This window comes from Triticum aestivum, chromosome 6A (assembly GCF_018294505.1).
Source record: "Triticum aestivum cultivar Chinese Spring chromosome 6A, IWGSC CS RefSeq v2.1, whole genome shotgun sequence".
Lineage (NCBI taxonomy): Eukaryota > Viridiplantae > Streptophyta > Magnoliopsida > Poales > Poaceae > Triticum > Triticum aestivum.
Genome location: NC_057809.1, coordinates 428,692,610 through 428,716,675, shown reverse-complemented (window position 1 = coordinate 428,716,675; position 24,066 = coordinate 428,692,610).

The window sequence follows — 24,066 nt, the reverse complement described above, 5'->3', positions numbered from 1 at the left end:
TGGGTGAACTACTCCCTCCTAGTCATGGAGAGCACCGGTATGATGAATATGGCCACCAGAGAGGGATCCCCCCTCCGGCAGGGTGCCGAAATGGGTCTATATTGGTTTTCGATGGCTACAGAGGCTTCTGGCGGCGGAACTCCTGATCTATTGTGCTCCTCGATGTTTTTAGGGTATATGGACATATATAGGCGAAAGAAGTCGGTCAGTGGAGCCACGAGGGGCCCATGAGGGTGTGGCACGCCCAGGGGGTAGGGCGTGCCTCCCTGCCTCGTGGCTTCCTCGAAGCTTCCCCGACGTCTACTCCAAGTCTCCTGGATTGCTTCCGTTCCAAAAATAACTCTCCCAAAGTTTTCATTCCGTTTGGACTCCGTTTATATTCCTTTTCTTCGAAACACTGAAATAGGCAAGAAAACAACAATTTGGGATGGGCCTCCGGTTAATAGGTTAGTCCCAAAAATAATATAAAAGTGTTTAGTAAATCCCATAAACATCTAAAACAGATAATATAATAGCATGAATACTTCATAAATTATAGATACATTGGAGACGTATCAGCATCCCCAAGCTTAATTCCTACTCGTCCTCGAGTAGGTAAATGATAAAAGAAATAATTTATGAAGTGTGAATGCTAGCAGGTGCACAAGTTTGATCAATGATAATTTCAATCACCTTTTCTAGCACCATTTTATATCATAACAGTAACTCAACTCAAAGGACTTCTCATGATCAAGTAACAAGCTATTCACATGTTAAAGTATAGATCATAAACTTTCTTGGAAACTAACAAACCGTGTTATTAGTCATCAAACAATTACAATTTGATACGTCCATTTTGCATCATGCTTTTATATCGATATTTATTGCATTATGGGATGCTATTACACATTATGTCACAATACGTATGCCTATTCTCTCTTATTTTACAAGGTTTACATAAAGAGGGAGAATGCCGGCAGCTGGGATTCTGGGCTGGAAAAGGAGCAAAATATTAGAGACCTATTTTGCACAGCTCCAAAAGTCCTGAAACATCATAGAAGTTATTTCCAGAATATATAAAAAATACCGAGCACAAGAAGTACCAGAGGGGGGCCACCTACCAGCCACGAGGGTGGGGGCGCGCCCTACCCCGTGGCCCCCTGGTGGCCCTCCGATGCCCATCTTCTGCTATATGGAGTCTTTCGTCAAGGAAAAAAAATCATAAGCAAGCTTTCGGGACGAGACTCCGCCACCACGAGGCGGAACCAATCTAGGGCTCCCGCGGAGCTGTTCTGCCAGGGAAACTTCCCTCCGGGAGGGGGAAATCATCACCATCGTCATCACCAACGATCCTCTCATCGGGAGGGGGTCAATATCCATCAACATCTTCTCCAGCACCATCTCATCTCAAACCCTAGTTCATCTCTTGTATCCAATCTTTGTATCCAAACCTCAGATTGGTACCTGTGGGTTGCTAGTAGTGTTGATTACTCCTTGTAGTTGATGGTAGTTGGTTTACTTGGTGGAAGATTATATGTTTAGATCCATTATGCATATTAATACCCCTATGATTATGAACATGAATATGCTAAGTGAGTAGTTACGTTTGTTCCTGAGGACATGGGAGAAGTCTTGCTATTAGTAGTCATGTGAATTTGGTATTCGTTTGATATTTTGATGAGATGTATGTTGTCATCCCTCTAATGGTGTCATGTGAACGTCGACTACATGACACTTCACCATTGTTTGGGCCTAGAGGGAGGCATTGGGAAGTAATAAGTAGATTATGGGTTTCTAGGGTGACAGAAGCTTAAACCCTAGATTATGTGTTGCTTCGTGAGGGGCTGATTTGGATCCATATGTTTCATTCTATGGTTAGGTTTACCTTAATACTTTTGTTGTAGTTGCGGATGCTTGCAATAGGGGTTAATCATAAGTGGGATGTTTTTGCAAGTAAGGACAACACCCAAGCACCGGTCCACCCACATATCAAATTATCAAAGTACCGAACGCGAATCATATGAACGTGATGAAAACTAGCTTGACGATAATTCCCATGTGTCCTCGGGAGCGCTTTACTTCATATAAGAGTTTGTCCAGGCTTGTCCTTTGCTACAAAAAGGATTGGGCCATCTTGCTGCACCTTATTTACTTTTATTACTTGCTACTCGTTACAAATTACCTTATCACAAAACTGTCTGTTACCGATAATTTCAGTGCTTGCAGAGAATACCTTGCTGAAAACCGCTTATCATTTCCTTCTGCTCCTCGTTGGGTTCGACACACTTACTTATCGAAAGGACTACGATAGATCCCCTATACTTGTGGGTCATCAAGACTCTTTTCTGGCGCCATTGCCAGGGAGTGAAGCGCCTTTGGTAGGTTGAATTTGGTAAGGAAAAAATTATATAGTGTGGTGAAATTTATTGTCACTTGTTACTATGGAAAGCAATCCTTTGAGGGGCTTGTTCGGGGTATCTTCACCCTGACCGGTAGAGCAAATAGTTGCTCCTCAACCAACTGGACCTACTGAAAATGAAAATGTTTACTTCGAAATTCCTTCGGGTATGATAGAGAAACTGCTAGCTAATCCTTTTGCAGGAGATGGAACATTGCATCCCGACTTACACTTAATCTATGTGGATGAAGTTTGTGGATTATTTAAGCTTACAGGTATGCCCGATGATGTTATCAAGAAGAAGGTCTTCCCTTTATCTTTGAAGGGAGATGCATTGACATGGTATAGGCTATGTGATGATATGGGATCATGGGACTACAAACGGTTGAAATTGGAATTCCATCAGAAGTTTTATCCTATGCATCTTGTTCATCGTGATCGTAATTATATATATATATATATAATTTTTGGCCTCGCGAAGGAGAAAGCATCGCTCAAGCTTGGGGGAGGCTTAAGTCAATGTTATATTCATGCCCCAATCATGATCTCTCAAGAGAAATGATTATTCAAAATTTTTATGCTCGGCTTTGTGACAACAATCACTCCATGCTCGATACTTCTTGTATTGGTTCCTTTATGACGAAGACTATTGAATTCAAATGGAATTTATTGGAGAGAATTAAACGCAACTCTGAAGATTGGGATCTCGACGAAGGTAAGGAGTCAGGTATAACACCTAAGTTTGATTGTGTTAAATCTTTTATGGATACCGATGTTTTCCGTAAATTTAGCACTAAATATGGACTTGACTCTGAGATAGTAGCTTCTTTCTGTGAATCCTTTGCTACTCATGTTGATCTCCTTAAGGAGAAGTGGTTTAAATATAATCCTCCCATTGAAACAAAAGTAGTTGCACCTATTAAAGTTGAAGAAAAACTATCACTTATGATGATCTGTTGTTCCCACTACTTATGTTGAGAAACCACCTTTCCCTGTTAGAATTAAGGATCATGCTAAAGCTTCAACTGTAGTCAACAAAAGTAATATTAGGACACACAAACCCCATGAGCAAATTAAAGTTGAACCTAATATTGCTATGGTTAAAGATCTCTTGGCTGATAATATTGATGGGCATGTTATTTACTTTTGTGATGAAGCTGCTAGAATTGCTAGACCTGATGCTAAAAATAAACATAGGCCTGTTGTAGGCATGCTTGTTATTTCTGTTAAAATAGCAGATCATTGTTATCATGGCTTATGTGATATGGGTGCTAGTGCTAGTGCAATACCTCATTCCTTATACAAAGAAATTATGCATGATATTGCACCTGCTGAGATAGAAGAGATTGATGTTACAATTAAGCTTGCCAATAGAGATACTATTTCACCAATTGGGATTGTTAGAGATGTTGAAGTCTTGTGTGGGAAAGTTAAATATCCTGCTGATTTTCTTGTTCTTGGTTCCCCACAAGATAGCTTTTGCCCCATTATAATTGGCAGACCCTTCTTGAATACTGTTAATGCCAAGATAGACTACGAAAAGGATGTTGTTACTATTGTTTTGGGTGATATGTCTCATGAGTTTAATTTTGCTAAATTTCGTAGACAACCCTGTGATGAAGAATTGCCTAGTAAATATGAAATTATTGGTCTTGCTTCTATTGCTGTGCCTCCTAATGATCCTTTAGAACAATATTTGCTAGACCATGAGAATGATATGTTTATGGATGAAAGATGGGAAATAGATGAAGTATTCTTTAAATAAGGACCCATTCCGAAACACAATTTGCCTTTTGAAATCCTAGGGGATCCTCCTCCACCCAAGGGTGATCCCGTGTTTGAGCTTAAACCATTACCTGATACTCTTAAATATGCTTATCTTGATGAAAAGAAGATATATCCTGTTATTATTAGTGCTAACCTTTCAGAGCATGAAGAAGAGAAATTATTGAAAACTCCGAAGAAGCACCGTGCTGCTATTGGATATACTCTTGATGATCTTAAGGGCATTAGTCCCACTCTGTGTCAACACAAAATAAATTTGGAGAAAGACGCCAAACCAGTTATTGATCACCAACGACGGCTGAATCCTAATATGAAAGAAGTGGTAAGAAAGGAAATATTAAAGCTCCTTGAGCCAGGTATAATTTATCCTGTTGCTGATAGTCAGTGGGTAAGTCCTGTCCATTGTGTCCCTAAGAAGGGAGGTATTACTGTTGTTCCTAATGATAAAGATGAATTGATTCCGCAAAGAATTATTACAGGTTATAAGATGGTTATTGATTTTCGCAAATTAAATAAAGCTACTAAAAAGATCATTACCCTTTGCCTTTTATTGATCAAATGCTAGAAAGATTATCCAAACATACACATTTTTGCTTTCTAGATGGTTACTCTGGCTTCTCTCAAATACATGTGTCAGCTGATGATCAAGCAAAGACCACTTTTACTTTCCCTTTCGGTACTTTTGCCTATAGACGTATGCCTTTTGGTTTATGTAATGCACCTGCTACCTTTCAAAGATGCATGATGGCTATATTTTCTGACTTTTGTGAAAAGATATGTGAGGTTTTCATGGACGATTTCTCCGTTTATGGATCCTCTTTTGATGATTGCTTGAGCAACCTTGATCGAGTTTTGCAGAGATGTGAAGAAACTAATCTCGTCTTGAACTGGGAGAAGTGCCACTTTATGGTTAATGAAGGTATTGTCTTGGGGCATAAAATTTCTGAAAGAGGCATTGAAGTTGATAAAGCTAAAGTTGATGCTATTGAAAAGATGCCATGTCCCAAGGACATTAAAGGTATAAGAAGCTTCCTCGGTCATGCCGGTTTTTATAGGAGGTTCATTAAGGACTTCTCAAAAATTTCTTGGCCTCTGACTAATCTATTACAAAAAGATATTCCTTTTGTCTTTGATGATGATTGTGTAGAAGCATTTGAAATACTTAAGAAAGCATTGATTTCTGCACCTATTATTCAGCCACCTGATTGGGATTTACCCTTTGAAATTATGTGTGATGCTAGTGATTATGTTCTAGGTGTTGTTCTAGGGCAAAGAGTTGATAAGAAATTAAATGTTATCCAATATGCTAGTAAAACTTTAGACAATGCCCAGAGAAATTATGCTACTACTGAAGAAGAATTTTTAGCAGTTGTTTTTGCTTGTGATAAGTTCAGACCTTATATTGTTGATTCTAAAGTAACTATTCACACTCATCATGCTGCTACTAAATACCTTATGGAAAAGAAAGATGCTAAATCTAGACTTATTAGATGGGTTCTCCTGCTACAAGAATTTGATTTGCATATTATTGATAGAAAGGGAGCCGAGAACCCCGTTGCAGACAACTTGTCTAGGTTAGAAAATGTTCTTGATGACCCACTACCTATTGATGATAGCTTTCCTGATGAACAATTAAATGTCATAAATGCTTCTCGTACTGCTCCATGGTATGCTGATTATGCTAATTATATTGTTGCTAAATTTATACCACCTAGTTTCACATACCAGCAAAAGAAAATGTTCTTCTATGATTTGAGACATTAATTTTGGGATGACCCACATCTTTATAAAGAAGGGGTAGATGATATTATTAGATGTTGTGTACCTGAGCATGAATAGGAATAGATCCTACGCAAGTGTCACTCCGAGTCTTATGGAGGACACCATGCTGGAGATAGAACTGCACATAAGGTATTGCAATCCGGTTTTTATTGGCCTACTCTCTTCAAGGATGCCCTTAAGTTTGTCTTGTCTTGTGATGAATGTCAAAGAATTGGTAATATTAGTAGACGTCAAGAAAGGCCTATGAATTATTCACTTGTTATTGAACCATTTGATGTTTGGGGCTTTGATTATATGAGACCTTTTCCTTCCTCTAACGGGTATACACATATTTTAGTCGTTGTTGATTACGTTACTAAGTGGGTAGAAGCTATTCCAACTAGTAGTGCTGATCATAACACCTCTATTAAGATGCTTAAAGAAGTTATTTTCCCGAGGTTTGGAGTCCCTAGATATTTAATGACTGATGGCGGTTCACATTTTATTCATGGTGCCTTTTGTAAAATGCTTGCTAAGTACGATGTTAATCATAGAATTACATCTCCTTATCACCCACAGTCTAGTGGTCAAGTAGAATTAAGTATCAGAGAGCTCAAATTAATTTTGCAAAAGACTGTTAATAGATCTAGAAAGAATTGGTCCAAGAAATTTGATGATGCATTATGGGCCTATAGAACTGCATATAAAAATCCTATGGGTATGTCTCCGTACAAAATGGTTTATGGTAAATCATGTCGCTTACCTCTTGAATTAGAACATAAGGCATATTGGGCTATAAAAGAGCTCAACTATGACTTCAAACTTGCTGGTGAGAAGAGGCTTTTTGACATTAGCTCACTTGATGAATGGAGAACCCAGGCTTATGAAAATGCCAAGCTGTTTAAAGAAAAAGTTAAAAGATGGCATGATAAAAGGATACAAAAGCGCGTTCCCGATTGTTCGGCTAGGGAGTAAAGGGAGCACCTCTGTGATTGTCATGACCGGGTCCTCCGAGCTCTGACCTCAGACTGGGTGAAGTCGAAAGCTAGCGCTCTTATTGTTTTCAATCATGGTCGGCACACAACGGAACTCATGAGTACAAAAAAATCTATTGCACAAGTCTCATAGTAACAATGAGCACCAAAGAAAGGTATCGGTGGGGGTACTATTTTCTTCGAAGATGCTTCTTACACTTCGTCTGTAATATAGCATAAGTTCCCTGAGCGCGCTTTGTCTGTTACAGCCTTATGGCCCGGTTGCCTGGTTATCGGAAACACTGTCGATATTCTCGACAGGTGAAGTACATAACACTTTTCGGTCCTTGACCGAAGAGGGAGAAGCCGACGGTCGGTTAAGACGCGTTTAAAGTTCGGTTGAACAAAGATATGATATAAGTACTTCGGTACATACAATCATTATACATAAAATCTTTTACCCAAGTCACTTGGGGGCTCTTAAAATTTATATGAGCTATTTTATAGTAAATGTGTTTTCTTCTTGGTCGTTGCAAAGTCTTTTTCTATCGCTCCTTTTTCGACGTGAGTGTGTGGTCAATAGCCAGATAACCCATTTTCTCTCTAGTGACCGCTCGAGTTTAGTTCGCTAAACCGGTCTAACGAGAAGCACTCCGCCTTCGAGATAGGAGGCTGCAGCCGTAGGCTGACCCGCCAGAAGTCTTGAGATCGGATGTGTAATGTTAAAGCACGACAGAAGCACTCTTTTTTTCTAAGACCAATTTTTGGATTGGCACCGAACACTTGATCTTGTTCGGACGTCGAGTTTTTACTGACGTTTTTTGGTTTTCCAAGCTTATGGCACTTTTAAACTATTTGTGTGTTTTCAGCACAAGTCTCGCAGTGCAATGCCGGACACCTTTATAGATTCGGCAAAAATATTCTCGGATATTGCTATATATGCATCGGTTTCGAATTGTGTCTTCGGTCAATAGTTGGGTTGCCCGGCTCCTGCACTTGCTTCCTACGTTCCGCTTTGTTCGGCTAGGCGTGCAAAGGGAGAACCACTGCGATTGTGCTTCCAGCTCACACGGTTAAGCACCTTAGTGGAGAAAGCCGAAAACTGACCGTCACGATAAGCGTAAACTGGTCAGTGATCCGATGACTGTGTTAAATGACGGGCCACTCATAACAATGGCCGAAGTGTTTACGGCTTGACCTCGACTGTCGCCGAACACTACCAGGGGCTATTAACTGGCCTCCCAAACTAAATCCTCGATATTTTGCTCTTACATTAGAGCTGAGGTTTCATGATCATGCTTAGCATGACAACCCAAAGAAAGGAACCGATAGCGGGACTATTTTCTTTGGAAGACATTTCTTATGTTAAACAGTAATATAACATATCTCTCTGCGTACCTTTGTTTATAAAACCATATGGCCAGATTGCCTTGTTTGTCGTAAATCTTTGCCCTCATAAAGGCTTTATAAAGTAGGACAAACACTCCTCGGCTACTGGCCGAGGAGGTGGAAGCCGATGGTCGGTCAATAAAGTTTTGTACAATGCGGATCCGAGCATTAATGACGTAAAGTACTTGGATACATAGTCATTACACATAATTTGTGATTTTACTATGGATATTGATCCTTAATTCGGCCACCCGTGCCCGCATTAAGGCTCGGGGCTAGTGGGCTTCGGGCTTATTATTTACAAATATTAAAGGGGCACATCGATCCCCTGATCTGGTGTTGCCACCCGACCAATGTCTCGGGGGCTACTGCATTGCCTATCCAATGTAGGAAATTTTAAGTGTAATATAGTTTCCGAGGAGATTTTGATCCTCAAGTTGGTCGGCCGCACCCAACCTGAGTCTCGAGGACTGAGCACGCCGCTTTTTGTGTTCCGAAGTATCCTGCCGAGCTAGGACTTGATCCTCAGGCCGATTTTACAAATCAACCTGAGTCTCAGGGGCTACTGGGATCAGCGGTCTTACATCATCCTTTAGGTGCATCTCGGGTTTTAAACCGATACACACCTTGAGGGCTACTGGCTATATATCTCGGCACAGAATAAATTGCATCAATAAAAAATATTGACAAAAAATCGGCCCACAGTCGGGGTGGTGCACCACCTCGGAAGCAGTCCGACATAAAGCTCGGGCCCTACTGGCTGGCTCCATAGAGGGCATTTCCAGCATTAAGCTCGGCTAAACTCCTTCAACTTTTTGGACCAAGATGATCTATGACATCTTGGATATAGTCCGGCGTTGGAGCTTGGACACAGTCCGGCATTGGAGCTCGGATACATTTCGGCGTTGGAGCTCGGAAGCAGTCTGGCATTAGTGCTCGGCTGCAAAAGATACCTCGAATGCTATCTGGCGTTAGAGCTCGGACGCAAGAGGACACTGCCTCCCGGGAACAATTTCAAACCCGAGGTGTGGCATAAAAATAACAAGGCATTGATAAAGGCCGGAAACTTAAAGGGGCTCCTCAGATACCCGACGTGTAAACTCGTCGAATGCATTTCGGAGATCCTCAAGATCGAAGATGGGAAGATTTGTTGAACCGGTTTCCAAGACCAACAACCAAAGATGATGAATAGTTCGGAAGAATCGAGGAGCGTCCCTAACTGGAAGACCGGTTCAGGGGGCTACTGACGGTGTCCTGGACTAGGGAGTACTCACCACGTCGTCTCCCGATCTGTTAGATTGGGCTGAGGACCCCCATGGCCGTATACTCATGGGCCAGTTCGGACAACTGCCGCATACATGGAAGATTCTACAAGACTTGGTGATCAAGACAAGGGCTCCTCCCCACCAGCGTATTCGGCTAGGACTCTTGTTATCCTAGGCCTCTGGTGCATTATATAAACCGAGGCCAGGCTAGTCGATAGATCAGATACATACAATCATACCATAGGCTAGCTTCTAGGGTTTAGCCTCTCCGATCTCGTGGTAGATCAACTCTTGTACTACCCATATTATCAATATTAATCAAGCAGGACGTAGGGTTTTACCTCCATCAAGAGGGCCCGAACCTGGGTAAAACATCGTGTTCCCTGCCTCCTGTTACCATTCGGCCTAGACGCGCAGTTCGGGACCCCCTACCCGAGATCTGCCGGTTTTGACACCGACAGCTGGCATCTTCTGATTCTCTAGTGGAGGTGTTGGTGCAGTCTCCTTCACCTGTTCATCATTCTTCTGGGGAAGGGATGAAGAAGGAACCACCTTGCTCCCTTGCTCAGTGCTTCTTGTGGACGTCTTGCGTTGTTTCGGCGCCAACCAGCTGAACAGGTAGCTATACCGCTCATGCCGCTACAAGTCGGGGGAGATGCGAAACTTGATCCTGTTATTTTCTTGCACAACCCCACCATCGGGTCGTAAACGTACCTGAGTGTGTCGAAGGACTAAGTCCTCAAGTTCTTTATAAAGAACATGGCGGTTTCTCCGACGCCTCTCGCGCTTGTGCTGGTTCTCTGTTGGAAAGATGCCATCCCTTTGTACCTGTGGCATGCGTAGGAGTGCTGGTGCAGGGTGCCTCGTAGAGGATGAAGTCCTGTTCGTCATCGCCTGCAGCTGTGGCTGATCTCCCCGCCTAGGAGGTGAAGAAGGTCGTGGTGGAAGTGTCGGTCACAAAGGTTCCCGTAGTTGCCACTGTTGAGTGGGCCGAGGGCCCCTCTCATCGTCTTGATGTCCACTAGTAGAAAAATGGTCAAATGTTCACCCCTTTAGCCCCGGTTTGTATTTGAGCTGGCACTAATGTGACCGTTAGTGCCGGTTCGAATGGCTATGCATTAGTGCCGGTTCGTAATGAACCTTTAGTACCGGTTCGTGCCATGAACCGGTACTAAAGGGGTGGTGGCAGGCTGGCGTCAGGCCAGGGCCCCACGAGCCCCTTTAGTGACGGTTTGTGACACAAACCGGTATTAAAGGTCTAACCTATAGTATCGGTTTGTGTCACCAACCGGCACTAAAGAGTATTAATTTTACTACATAATTATTTAAGAATATTAGTGTTACTAAATAATTATTTCAATTTTTTGAATTTTGGTCAAATCTGGTCAGACTATGGTCAAACTGTGGTCAAACTATGGTCAAACTTATTCAAGAAATATTAGTGCTACTAAATAATTACTGTTTTTTAGAATAATAGTTTCAAACTCAAACGGTGAAACGTGTGACCTAATGCTCAAGCTAAACTGCTGAGGGTTAATAGGATTGACAGGTTACATTTGTCAGGAAAACAACAAGTGCATACTTGGAATGTAGGGTGAATAGAACTCCGAAGTTAAGTGTGCTCAGGCTGGGGGAGTGAGAGGATGGGTGACCGGCCGGGAAGTTAGGCGATTTGGAATGAGTGATCCACACTTGAGCAGTTAAGAGAGGTGATTAGAGACTAAATCATCAAATAATTCAGAAAAATTAAAAATAAAAAAAATCAAATTTTTTTCCAAAATTTTCAAAAAAAAATTCAAAAAAAATCCTTTAGTACCGGTTGGTAACACCAACTGGTACTAATGGTCCCCCATACCAGGGCGCGAGCTCACGCCACGTGGCACTACAAGAAACTTGTTAATCCATGACGGATTTCCCGTGACAATTTCGAAATCTGTCATGGACGACCCAGTACAGCCTGCTGAGCCCGCTAAAGCCCGCCCAAGCCCGCCTATGCATTCCCCGTATATAATGCAAACCCTAAAACATGCTCCCCAGCCCCCTCCCTCCCCCCTCCGCCACAGCCTTTCCTCTCGTGAGCCCCCTCTCTCCCACACGCGACTCCTCGCGCCACCGCCCGATTCCGTCGACTTCCCGCGGGTATGGCCGGTGCGCAGCACACCCCCATCTTCCTCTCGCTCCGCTCCTTCCTCCCCTCTAGCTAGATTCACAGCTCCCGGCCACCAGCGCTCGCCAGCAAGCCCTCCCCATGGCTAGGGTTTCGGCGCCGGGGCAGCTCCGATGGATCCTCTCCATCGCCTGCTGCCGGTGCTGCTAGAACGGGGTGGCGCGGATGCCCTCCTCCCGCGGGATGTGCTGAGGCAACGCAACCTGCAGCGGCATACTCGGGAGTCGGGACGAGCGCGGGCGCCATGGCCTTGTCTCCCTCGACGATGGTGGCCGCGAACCCCGGTGGTCCTTCTCGTCCTCTACCTCCAAGGACATGCTTCGGTACAACTCAGGCACCCCTGCCCCTGAAGCCTGTCCTCTCATCCGGTGATGTACAGATCGTCCTCGCGTGCGTCGATTTGCCTCCTCCTCGACGCGGCACCTGAAACCTAGATGTGGACGTGGTGAGCTCCCTCTCTCCCCCTTCCTGTACCGAAAATCTGGATGACACTTGTATCTGTAGTCACTTGCATCTGTACATACATACGCATGAATAAGTTTCTCATTAATTTTTGAGTACATTCTATTGAACCTAATTGTACTTGCTGCCCTGTAAGCTATGAGAAGGAATTGTTTCATTGAAAGGGCCAAACACAACGATAACGACTCTTGCATTAGTTGAAGGGGTCAAAGAAATAGCATCAAAATATATTGAATTGAAATGTACTAATATATTGAAGTGAAAGTTACTATGCACATAATTTTGCAGAGCTAAATATATTGTGGCTATCCTACCCTGATTGCAATATATTGAAGTGCAAAAGGATTTGGATGTGAGATGTAGGCACGTTCATTCTGTTAACTGGTAGTTTTTACCGCGTGGCAATATATTTTGGGTCTGTTTGGATGGATACCAACGCCGGCATTACCAATTTATTGGTTGTGCCCGTGACTTTTGGATACTGCTTGGATTGGAGCCATTTTTGGCTCGCCCAGCTCAGGTCGGCCACGCCCCTACATGATTTTCGCCAATTAGCGGGCGAAACGAAGGCGTGGAAAACGTCCGCCAATAATTTGGCAGCCAAATCATGCGCATGTCTTATTATCCTGGCCGACCGCATAATTTAGCAGTACAGTTTAAGTTTTGGATTTGTTAAGATGTAGTGTTGGCCTTGCATCTTCAGTTTAGGTTTGCATTACAAAGATTGCTCTGTACTTTGCTTGTTTTCATATTAGCTTTATTGGTGGGGTTGCTGAATGTAAGATTGCTCTGTACTTATTTCCTGTGCTTACAACCTACTAGCAGCAGTATTTTAACTGCTTAAAGCCATTTGCTCTTGTTATTCATGATGTTGCAAATTTCTGCAAGGTATTCGAAAATAGTTCAAGAGTAACTCACTTGCATTACAATGAACCAAAAGATGCTAAAGTGGTGTTCACACTTATTTTGATACGTACGAGCATATTTTCAAGCAGCTAAAGCTGCAAGTTATAGACAGAGTTATAGATAGAGTTTACGTAATGGCATTCTTCTCCTTGACCGATGTGTAAAATTGTGGTGTACTATTGTATTATGCCCTCTGTTGTGCTCCTTGCTAGTATATTGTAACCAGTGAGTACTCTCAGCCATATCAGTATCGCACACGTTGGGAATTCGTCTTTGGGAGCTTGCAGATTTTATTAGTTGTTAGTTTAACTCGTCCAGAGAAGAAATTCAGTTTAAAGACATGTATTAAATGCAAGAAAATGTAAGTGGACAACCCCTAGCCCTTATCATATATAATCATTATGCACAGTGGTACTTGAATAATTATATCAATTTAGGTTTCTAATTTTTTGGCGGATTTATATGGCCTCAACTTTTGCTGCTATAGCACTTGAGTTCTGTGATGTATAATTTGTTATGTTGTCACTTATAGGTCATCTCTAGAAATGTCTAATGTTTGTTCTAATTTTGTGCAGATCATGTTCTTCCTACTTGGTCCAGCCTATCACATATGCCATGACATGGTGTAGTTGGGCCAACGACAAGAAGTTGAATAAGAATCTTTTGTATATGTTTTTGATGTAAACTGGATTGTGTTGGTTCTAACCTTGCTATGTGTTGTATTTCGTCAATTGATGTTGTAAATTTTCTATTCACGGAGGATTTTGTAGATTGCTATGTTGTATATACACGTGGATGGCTTAATAAATACTCTTTGTCCTGGGCCAAAGTTGGCATTATGATCTGTGTAAATGCTAAAATAATGTACTTGCTTAAAATTTCATGGAGGGAAATGGGTTAATTTGCCGGACAAAATTTAAATTTTGCATAAATCAATGACGGTTTCTATGACAAAATCAGTATCCATGTAGGCAGCCACGTCATTCCAATAGGTCTATCCAAAATGCTACGTGGCGCTTGTCTGTGACGGCCCATTCTGTCACAAACGCTCGGGCGTTTGGGCTGGGCGGGCCAGGGGCTAGACCTGTGACGGTCAAGATCCGTCATGGAAGGTGAGGTGTCAAATTATGACGCGATATACATGACGGATTTGAAATCCGTCATGCCTGGCCATCCTTGACGGATTTTCACTGCCCTGTGACGGATTGGAACCGTCATGTATTAACAGATTTCTTGTAGTGTGGTGGCACTTTAGCGCCGGTTCGTGCCGAACCGGTACTAAAGGGGGGGGGGGGCTTTAGTGCCCACCCTTTAGTGCCGGTTATGGAACCGGCACTAAAGACCCTTACGAACCGGTTTTAAAGCTCCGTTTTCTACTAGTGGTCCCCGCCTGGGAGGTTTTAAAGCTCCGGTACTAAAGGTCGTGGTGGAAGTGCATGTCGCAAAGGTTCCCGTGGTTGCCATTGTTGAGTGGGCCGGGGGTCCCTCTCATCGTCTTGATGTCTTGACCATCGGTTCCAACGTGGAGGCATGTTGGGATATCTCCCTTGTGGGAAGTGTCGAGTTGGTGAAGGTTGTCGCCGAGGCGCCAAAGTCTGGCGCTCATGTTGAGGACGATGGCTTGAGGCTTGACGCCTCATCCTTCCTGCAGCTTGAGCCGACGATGCACTCGGCGCCGTTGGATCTTGGAGCCTCCTCTAGATATTGTTCATCTGCTCTTGGAGTTGGCGAAATTCTCGCCGTAGGTCGTCATCCCGTGGCACGGGTGCTTCATGCCGAATGGTGGAAAACCTGTTGTTGTTGGGGAGAGACCTTCCGTCGACCGCCAAGTTGTGGAGACACGGCGCCCATGCACCCCTTCGAGTGTCGCCAATGTTGAGGGAGACAGTAGGGCCTGGTAGAACGGGCTCTTTGCATGAGCGCCGCTTCCAGAACTCCTTCATGATGGTGCGTCTCACCAGCTCCTTGACCTTGCATGGCTCGTATGCCCAATCATCGGGGAACAAGTCATACAGAGGGGTTAAGGTGCTTCGGTAAGTGAACACCTTATCAGCTAGGTCCATGGCGCCGAGGGACCAATCCTCCTCCGGCACCGTGCTCTGAGCGATGCGGGAAGCTATCTGTTGGTGGAGTAATTGTTCCTTGCGGTACTTCCTCCTGTAGTTGCATAGGGGATGAGGGCTATCTGACAAACGAGCGTTGGCCATGAGCCTACGCAAGTCTTGTGACATAGCCTCTAAACCCTCGAGAAGCTCAACCTCGGTACGCCGCGGTGTTGGTGTCAGCGGCTCCGAGTGCGTAGTCGCGGTAGGGGCGTGGAGAGATGCCGCACTAGACTGCCTGTTGGCGGCTCTGGTGCGGAGGCGTTGAGCTTCCTCCATATCTCCTTTCATGTCCGCCCTTGTCGATTCCTTCAACAGGGCGCGCGCCTCAAGCATTAGCTCGCGACGCTCCTTCTTCATCTTGGCAGCCTCCCGCCTTAGCGCCTTCTTCGACTGCACAGTTTGAAACTGCACAGGATCCTGGGCTTGATGGATGTAGACCTTCTTGCCAAGCTCGATGACGATCATGGGCGACATCAATCCAAACTAGATCATCACCGGCTCCGAGTTGCTGTCACGGGAGAGTCCACCTGCATGAAAGGGATCTTGATGAGCGGAAACCCTTGCCAACGTCTTGTCATGCAGCATGCTGTGCGGGTTGGGAGACGAGCGAAGATGATTCAGACGACCACACCGTAGCGAAGATGGGAGGAGAACCAGGTCCCACCGGGCGTGCCAATTTGTTTGACACGAGAAAAATCTTATATGCACTCCGGTAGAAAGGAAGAGAAGGAGTATGGATTCCTCTCATGCGCCGGGGAAAAAAATGCGGGCATGCCAGTGTACCCTAGTACACAAAGAAAAATGATACGGGAAACAAGTATTTCATTTATCTCTTTGTATGAACAAAATTACAAGATCCCATAAAAAATGATTGCGCTCCGTGGCCTACTAGCGCGGCCTGCCTGACTATGGCGATGTGCGGTCTCCTGGTTCCCAGGGCCTCAAAAAGCTCCCGGTTAATTACTCCCGCGGGTTGCTCTGCGAGATACCTCCGATTAAGCCGTGTGGTCATCTTCGTCGTCTTCGCTTCGCGTTCTCCATGCATGATGATGCTGGTGTGTGTGTGGTGTGGGCGGCGGCAAAGCCCGTGTCCTCGTCGGTACATGTGCTGCTCAAAACATGGCTTTGTGCTGGCCACGTTCGCCCTCGCTGTCGCGCCTCGTCGGTCTTGACAACATTGATGTAGTTGGTGTTGAAGTTGCATGGGTCCTGCTCTGCTCAGACTTCTTGACAATGTAGCGGCTTCGTCGGGTATGCAAGGGGTTCGCCTCGCGGGAGTATTCTTATGGAGACCGGCGTCGGTGAAAAACCAACGCTCGCTCGGATCGGCAATGCCAGTGTGGTTGGCGCCTCGTCTCGGCTGGACTTAGGCGGTCCTCCAAGACAAGGGCACCGCCTCACGGGGCCATCGGGAGTTAGTGTTGGTGAAATCAAGTCGCCTCCTCGCCATCACGCCTCGTATTCATGGGCTTCGTGTCGCAAATAGCACCATGTAGTGGTAAGGGTTGGTGAAGCCACGTCATTGCGTAGCGCCATCTTCTTCGCATCGCGGGCTCCGTGTTGCGGCAGCACCGAGGGCGTGTGTCATCTCCATGGCTCCGGGTCGTGGGCTCCATCTTGACGAGGTAGACATTGGTAGTTTCCTCCTTGCGAGCTCCATGCCACAATCCTTTGCAGTACCGGTTGATGTTGGCGACGTGCGTTGTCTTGGCGAGCTCCGCGCCGCCATCCACCGCGGCACGACAATGGCATCCTTGTGAGCTCCACGCCTCCGTTCTCCATGGCACCGGCTTGGTTATATTGGCGTTGGTGTCGTCTTGGCGAGCTCCGCGCCACTATCCACCGCGGAAAGGGGGCGCCATCGTTGCGAGCCTCCACGCCTTTGTCCTCCATGGAAGAATACAGGCATCGTCCTAGCGAGCTCCACGCCACGATTCTCCGTGGTACCGGGTGTTTGCGATGGGCGTCATCTTGGCGAACTCCGCGCCTTCGGGCTCCAGCTTGACGAAGTGGATGTCGGCGGCATCCTCAATGGGCGCCACGCCTCCACCCTCTAGCTCCATGACGAAGTGGATGGCGGGCGTCCTTCTTGTGAGCTCCCGTCACGATCCTTGCGGCACTGGGTTGATGATGTTGACATTGGCGTTATCTTGGCGAAATTCATGGCGCCATCCACCACGGCACGGCGGCGGCATCCTCCCGAGCCTCCATGCCTTTGTCCTTCATGGCGCCGGCTTGATGAAGTTGACATTGGCGTCGTCTTGGCAAACTTCGCGCCACAATCCACCGCGGCACGTCGGCGGCATCCTCGCAAGCCTCTCCACCTTCGTCCTCCATTGCGCCAGCTTGATGAAGAAAATGAGGGCGTCGTCCTAGCAAGCTTCATGTCGCCATCCACGGCAGCATCCTCGCGAGCCTCGCACCTTCGGGGCTCCAGCTTGACGAAGTAGACGTCGTCGGCCTCATCACCAAGGACGGCCACCACAAAGGAGTCCAACGGGCTGCACGCCGGCAGCCCCATTGGTATTGCCATCGTCTTCAAGGCTGCTAGATTGCATGCTCCACCAATATGGTCTTCGGCGCCGATTTGTGTGATGACTTGCTCGTGTGCATGAATGCTGTATGCCAAGGAGAAACAAGAAAATAGATGCATTAGTTCAAAGTCTCACCCTCGGAGAATGTGTGCTTCATCATGGCGCCTCCTGGACTGCGTTTTCTCCTTCCTCCTTGCTCTTCTCAATGACGCCGGATGACGGGATGAGGTGCTGGTCTGATGGATGTGTTGCTGCGTGGGTTTGATGTGCGCGTGATGGCGACGATGTGGTGGCTGGATGTGTTCGGGTGTGGTGTTGCGTGCGTGGTGTGTTGGCTCTCCTCCTCTATGTTGAGGCCTTGTCTCTATATATATAGGCGGCCGGTCGAATCAGATTTCTTGGCCCGTACATCTTGCGTCGTTTGGCAGGTCATCTAATCTTTCCTTTTGTATGACCTTTTTGATGCGAACGTGTGTGGCCTTCCCAAAATGATCAAAGGCGGCTGCTTTTGTTTCCAAATTTTGCCGACTTGCCAATTGTGCATTGCTCCTTGTACAAGTTGATCTTCGATACGTGAGCTAAGTAAAATAAATCCCGATGTCGTTTCTACACCTTCCTTCTGCTAGAACCTTTCCGTTTGAGCCTGCAAAAAGAAAGGAAGACATTTTGCCTACATGTGATTATGGGCCTGCCTCCCGCGAACACTCCAGCATGTATGCATGCGTACGTGGCTGCCGTGTATAATCTACCAAAAGAAAATACATGCATGCTACCTTAGGTTTACATGTGCATGCAAAGATATAAACTTGCCCTCCAGTGCAGTACGAAGCATGTAATAAACTTAACTTGGATGCATGTGCAAAACTAAACCAAAGACCAGCTAGTACAGGAGTGGGCTACTGTACAGGTACACGTATATGCATGGTTTGAGACTTGTGGGTATTCGGGTATATACGGGCGCTAGGGCCGGTCCTATGATTTCGGGGCCCGGGGCGAAACTAGAACCCGGGGTCCTTTTCCTAAAATGGTAACCATGTGTTTGTACAACATCAAAATAGTAATAAGCACGCTTAAGTTGCATTTAACAACTATGTATAAGATAAAAAAAACTATGTAGTATATGATAATTAATTTGTCGAGAAACTTAAGTTACTCACTGCAAGGAATATGTAGCGGCGATGTTTCATATGAGATGAAACATAAATTTTGACACACCTCTTGTGAAGCCAGACACAAGTAAAACTCCATATATTAGGTGGGCAAGAGTTGATCGATATATCCACCAATAATCTATCCTAAAAAAATCAAAAGTAAAAAAAAGATCCATATAGAGAGGGTAAGCTAAATCATGCACTGTATACTAGAAAATATGAAACTTGGGAGTGCATAACTATAATTTTCCCCACATGAGTGCACATATTGGAATTGCATCCGGTTGAAATGCCTGAAAATGCATGGTGTCACAGCCATGAACTTGATTACAACAATGAAGATTTATATAACCTAATTCTTGGCTACTAAAATAATATGTATATACGTAGAAGTTCAAATCAATTAGCAATGCACATGGGCCTCTAAAACTTCCAATGACGCGGTGTCACAGCAATAAAATAGTAGGCATATGCATAGAAGTTCAAATCAATTAGTAATACACTTGGGCCTCTAAAAATTCCATTGACGTAAATCTCCTATATAGTGGCCCACAAACGTGGTCATTACAGAACACAATGTGAAAATTTCTGGCCTAATTGGGAGACTCATAAATCATATGCATATTTTTCGTCTGTATGTGGGCATTATTCAAAATCAAGATATCCTTGGCAATGTCTGTAGAACGTAAAGTTACGTAATCATATCTCCAAAGTTGTCAGCAGTTACACACAATCAGTGCCAAAACTGAACCCTAACAATCACAATACTTAAGAAATCCTCCTTTCTTGTTTCAATGTACCATCCAACTAGATCGCTAGTTTGCTACTACAAGAAACAACAGTCTCGAGAAGTACCACGGAGATGGTTCCTTTTTTCAGAAAGGGGAAATAAGAGAGATGCATTACCACATGTACTGAAGGAGGATGAAGGTGCGCGGACGAGGGATGTCTCGGCGGCTGCATGGCCGACGTACTCCCGGAACAATCATGGGGCATGTCGTCTGTTGACCCCGGCAAAAACCTTAGAACCAGCCCTCGCGGCTCGGCTTGTCGGCGTGGCCGGCGATGGGCGACTACCGCCACGATTTCAGGAGATCAAACGTCGGGCACGATCTAATCTATGCGTCATCAGAGGGGCTGTGTGTCTTCCGCCTGCCCACCTCCCGTTTGGGTTGTGTGCTGGGCTAAATCAACTAGTATACGTAACACACATACATATAAAAGGGGGCCCCTTGATCCCAGGGGCCCGGGGCGGCCGCCCCCCTGCCCCCCTCAGGGCCGGGCCTGACGGGCGCGAGCTTTTTTTTTTGAGCATCAGTACAGACATAAGCGCTCATATACACGCGCGTACACTCACCCATATGAACGCACACACGTATACCCTATATCTATGAGCACCTTCGAGAGACTGAGCCGGCATATCATCTTGAGATTTACGAAGTCATCGTAGGCGCCTCGTCGTCGACGGGAACGTCTTCTCCCACTGAAAGCGCATCGTCGGAAATCCTGAAATAAATCCAGAAATAATGCGAGCACCAGGATTTGAACCCTGATGGGTTGGAGATACCACTATCCATCTAACCAACTCAACCACAGGTGTTGGCGCCGCCTCTCGCAGCGCCGCTTCTTCTCTACCTCGCAACTCTCTCAACTCAAGGATTCTCTCAAGAAAACATGCATGTGCTGGAGGTAGAAGAAGAGGACGTAGGAAATTTTGTGGCACCGCACAACTTGTGCCTTTTCCATTTCTTTTACAATTGACAATGAACTTGATTACATGGAGTTAAGTAGCCGGACTAACCCAGCCAAAACGCACCCACTAACCACTACCTTGCATGCACGCCCACATAGTTCTGCATGCAGCACACACGGTAAAGCCACTGACAGCTTGACCCATTAATCACTCCACGAACAGCACACATATGTACAGGCTTGAGTCATCTCCAAGTTTGCAACAACCATGAGCTTGCCCACGGCACACTTGACGCACGCCACAACTGTTTGCGTCCACTTTTAGCTCCACGTTGATCTGCTGCCGGACTTGGCCACTATGACTCTACGGAGCTGTACCCATTTTGCTAACCAACACATCCATGCAGACTATCTACTCATCACTAGCTTGTACACACACAAGTCATCTCATCTCTACGTGAGTGTATGGCCGCAGCCTAATGGTTGAGCATGTCTACGTGCATGTCACTACCAAGTAAATGTAATGAAAAATCAAAAACAACAAGGTTAATTCTAACAACAGGTTGATACGCTATACGGGCGCGAGCTTGCCGGCCGGCCGAGACACACGAGTACATACATATAGCGTATAAATACTAGTCCAAGGCAAAACTCTTCGCGTACGCGCAAACCCCCTATTTTTATTTTTGAACGTGCATGCATAAGCTATGTACATATGATAATAAGCCCAATCTCACACGTACATTACCTGTGCCAAAAAAAAACTCAAAGATAATCATCAGTAAAGAAAAATATCCATCGAACACTACTATTCAATTTAGTACATTCAATATTACTAGTTACGTAGTTATCATTTAGTTTGTTGTTGAATTCATCTCATTGTTAGTATTTTTTTGGATAATTCATACTAGTAATTACACACTGATGGTTGTTCACATTGAACAGCCACACCTGATGGTCAAAGATGTTCGCTGTTTTAATATGTAGTTTCTTATCTAACGAGCCATGTATATTCAGAACATGTGCAGGGCTATTAAGATAAGTAGAATGCCCCCAGTTTTCAGAACATGTGCAGGGCTATTAAGATAAATAGAATGCCCCCAGTTTATAAAGAATTGGTGAAGACCCGAGGTCTATGTGTTTGTAATTCATAGCATGGTGATGACCCTTTCGCTGTGTGTATTCTTGTTATTTCTTTACAGAGTGATGGTACTAACACTGCAAGTAATAATAGTTCATATTTTGGTCATCTTTTTTTAGAGAATATAGACTGGAACAATAAATCAATTATGATAGTTCATACAGGTTTGAGTTGATGCAAGATGCAAAACAATTAGTACATGTATATAGGTTGCATTATCTGATATGTTATTTGATAAACTCTTGTTGAAAAAGTTTTAGTATTTAGGTTATTAATTAGCGGCACATATATATAAATCTAAGTCTTTGGAAATCACATTTGTATGGTGCTCCTTTAAATTGTACACTCTCTGTCAATTAATATAAGAGCGTTTAGATCACTACTTTAGTGATCTAAATGCTCTTATACTAGTGATCTAAATGCTCTTATACTAGTTGACAGAGGGAGTATTCATCTATTAACTTGATTTTCTACAATGTAACTTACTTGTATCGTTGTTGTTGTTGTAGATCACCAAGATAAATTGGCGATCAATGGTTGTCCATTGCAGAGGTTGATTGCAAGGTTAAGAATGGGGCTACTACAAGCTAATTAGAATGTCATATTAGGATTAATGTTTCAAAGATTATATTTTTAGGATCAATGTTTCAAACTTTATAGTTGATTGCAAGGTCAAGTATTGGGCTACTATAGATAGTTTCACCTCTTGTAATCTTCGGATCATGTCCTTTGTAATGCAAGATAGTCGATTCAATATATGAGAACTTTCCGTTATTATACTGATATATGAGACCTTTCTGCTTATTATATCATGGCTCCTATGCAGTATTGACATTGACCTAATAAGTCTGGCTGGTAATATATAAAATACCGTTAATTGTTCATGCAAGCTAGTAAATCTTGATCTGTTGTGTCCATTTGAATATCAATTTGTCAGGGTCTCACCAACGCATATGAAGTGTTGTTGGGCTCTAGCTCTATATGTTGCTACCTACCAATGCTTCTACGTGTCGTTTACCAACGCATGCGTATACGTTGTTGTAGACCTTTGCAACGCCACCAACGACAACGCATAATAATCCATTGGTGTAGACCTTAGCAACGCATATATTGACATATAACAATGCATCGATGTGTTGATGTAGGGGGGTTTCTGTTGTAGTGCCTGCAGTTGCTAACTTGATATTTGATTACCTCATGACTGCAGGCATGCCCTTACATGAGCGACGATGATTATTTTGGTTTTTTGCAAACCATGCAAAAAAATTGTAGCAGCAGGACCATGACCCCTCAGAAATTTACAAAAATGTGCCTATTAGTTCTTCTGAAACTGTGTGCTAAGTAATTTTGCAGTGATTTCTTTGAGGAAGATTTGAAAGAATGGGGTGTCTGATTCATAATTCCTTCTTCGTAGGTGAAGAGATGTATGAGTAATTGTCAAGTTGTTGGAATAGTTTGTGGATAATTATGTCCCTACAGACCTAAAGGTACCTTTTCTCAACAAGGTAACATCATTCAGTTTATTATGAACTCATGTGTGACGTGATGGTCTCTTTGGTTCTCCTTTGTAGGCCTTTCTAAGGGTTAAAGCATATGATAATCACAACTTGGATGGTATCCATATGAAAGAAGGTGCGCAAAAGTTTTCTACCGTCCTGCCTTGAATACAAACAGTTCCCAGGTTCTTTGTTTCAGCATTCACCTATGGTTACCAGATGCAAATATCCATCCTTTTTCTATAAATTACTCCCAAAAATGCAATTTACAGTCCACAACTTGAGCTATTATTTGTTTATTTTTTACTGCTTGCTTCCTAGCTATTGATTAGTACATGAATATCGTCATGCTATCATTCAACAGCCGGCTCAGTAACATCATATATGTATTCTTTTCTGATCAAGTAACTTCATATATGTACTCATCTCTGATAGGTAACATGATTCTGCGGCCGCTTGAAGATAAACAAGCATTTAACTCTTTATTCAGTTAATAAACTATTGTTTGTTTGTTTTTTCTTGCGCAAAGCTCTACACAGGAGGTGCATTGAAAAACTATATGATGATGATCCTGAGCGTGATGATCTGTTGGTGAGTCAGAATAATTCTTACAGATCGAAGTTAGCACCTATCATATGTGGGTTTAAAAAAAATATGAAATTATGAGAATAGACAAAAACGCTCATTGTTAAAATTATTGTGTATTTTTAAGTAATATGATTGGTGTCACGGATATAAATTGTCTTCTTAGGATGAGTTGAGTTGTCGAATTTCATTCCAGGCTTGGGCTTGACAATGATATTTACTTTTAATGGGCTTTGTAATGTGCTTTCATTGAATTATGTCAGCAGGGATGCACAA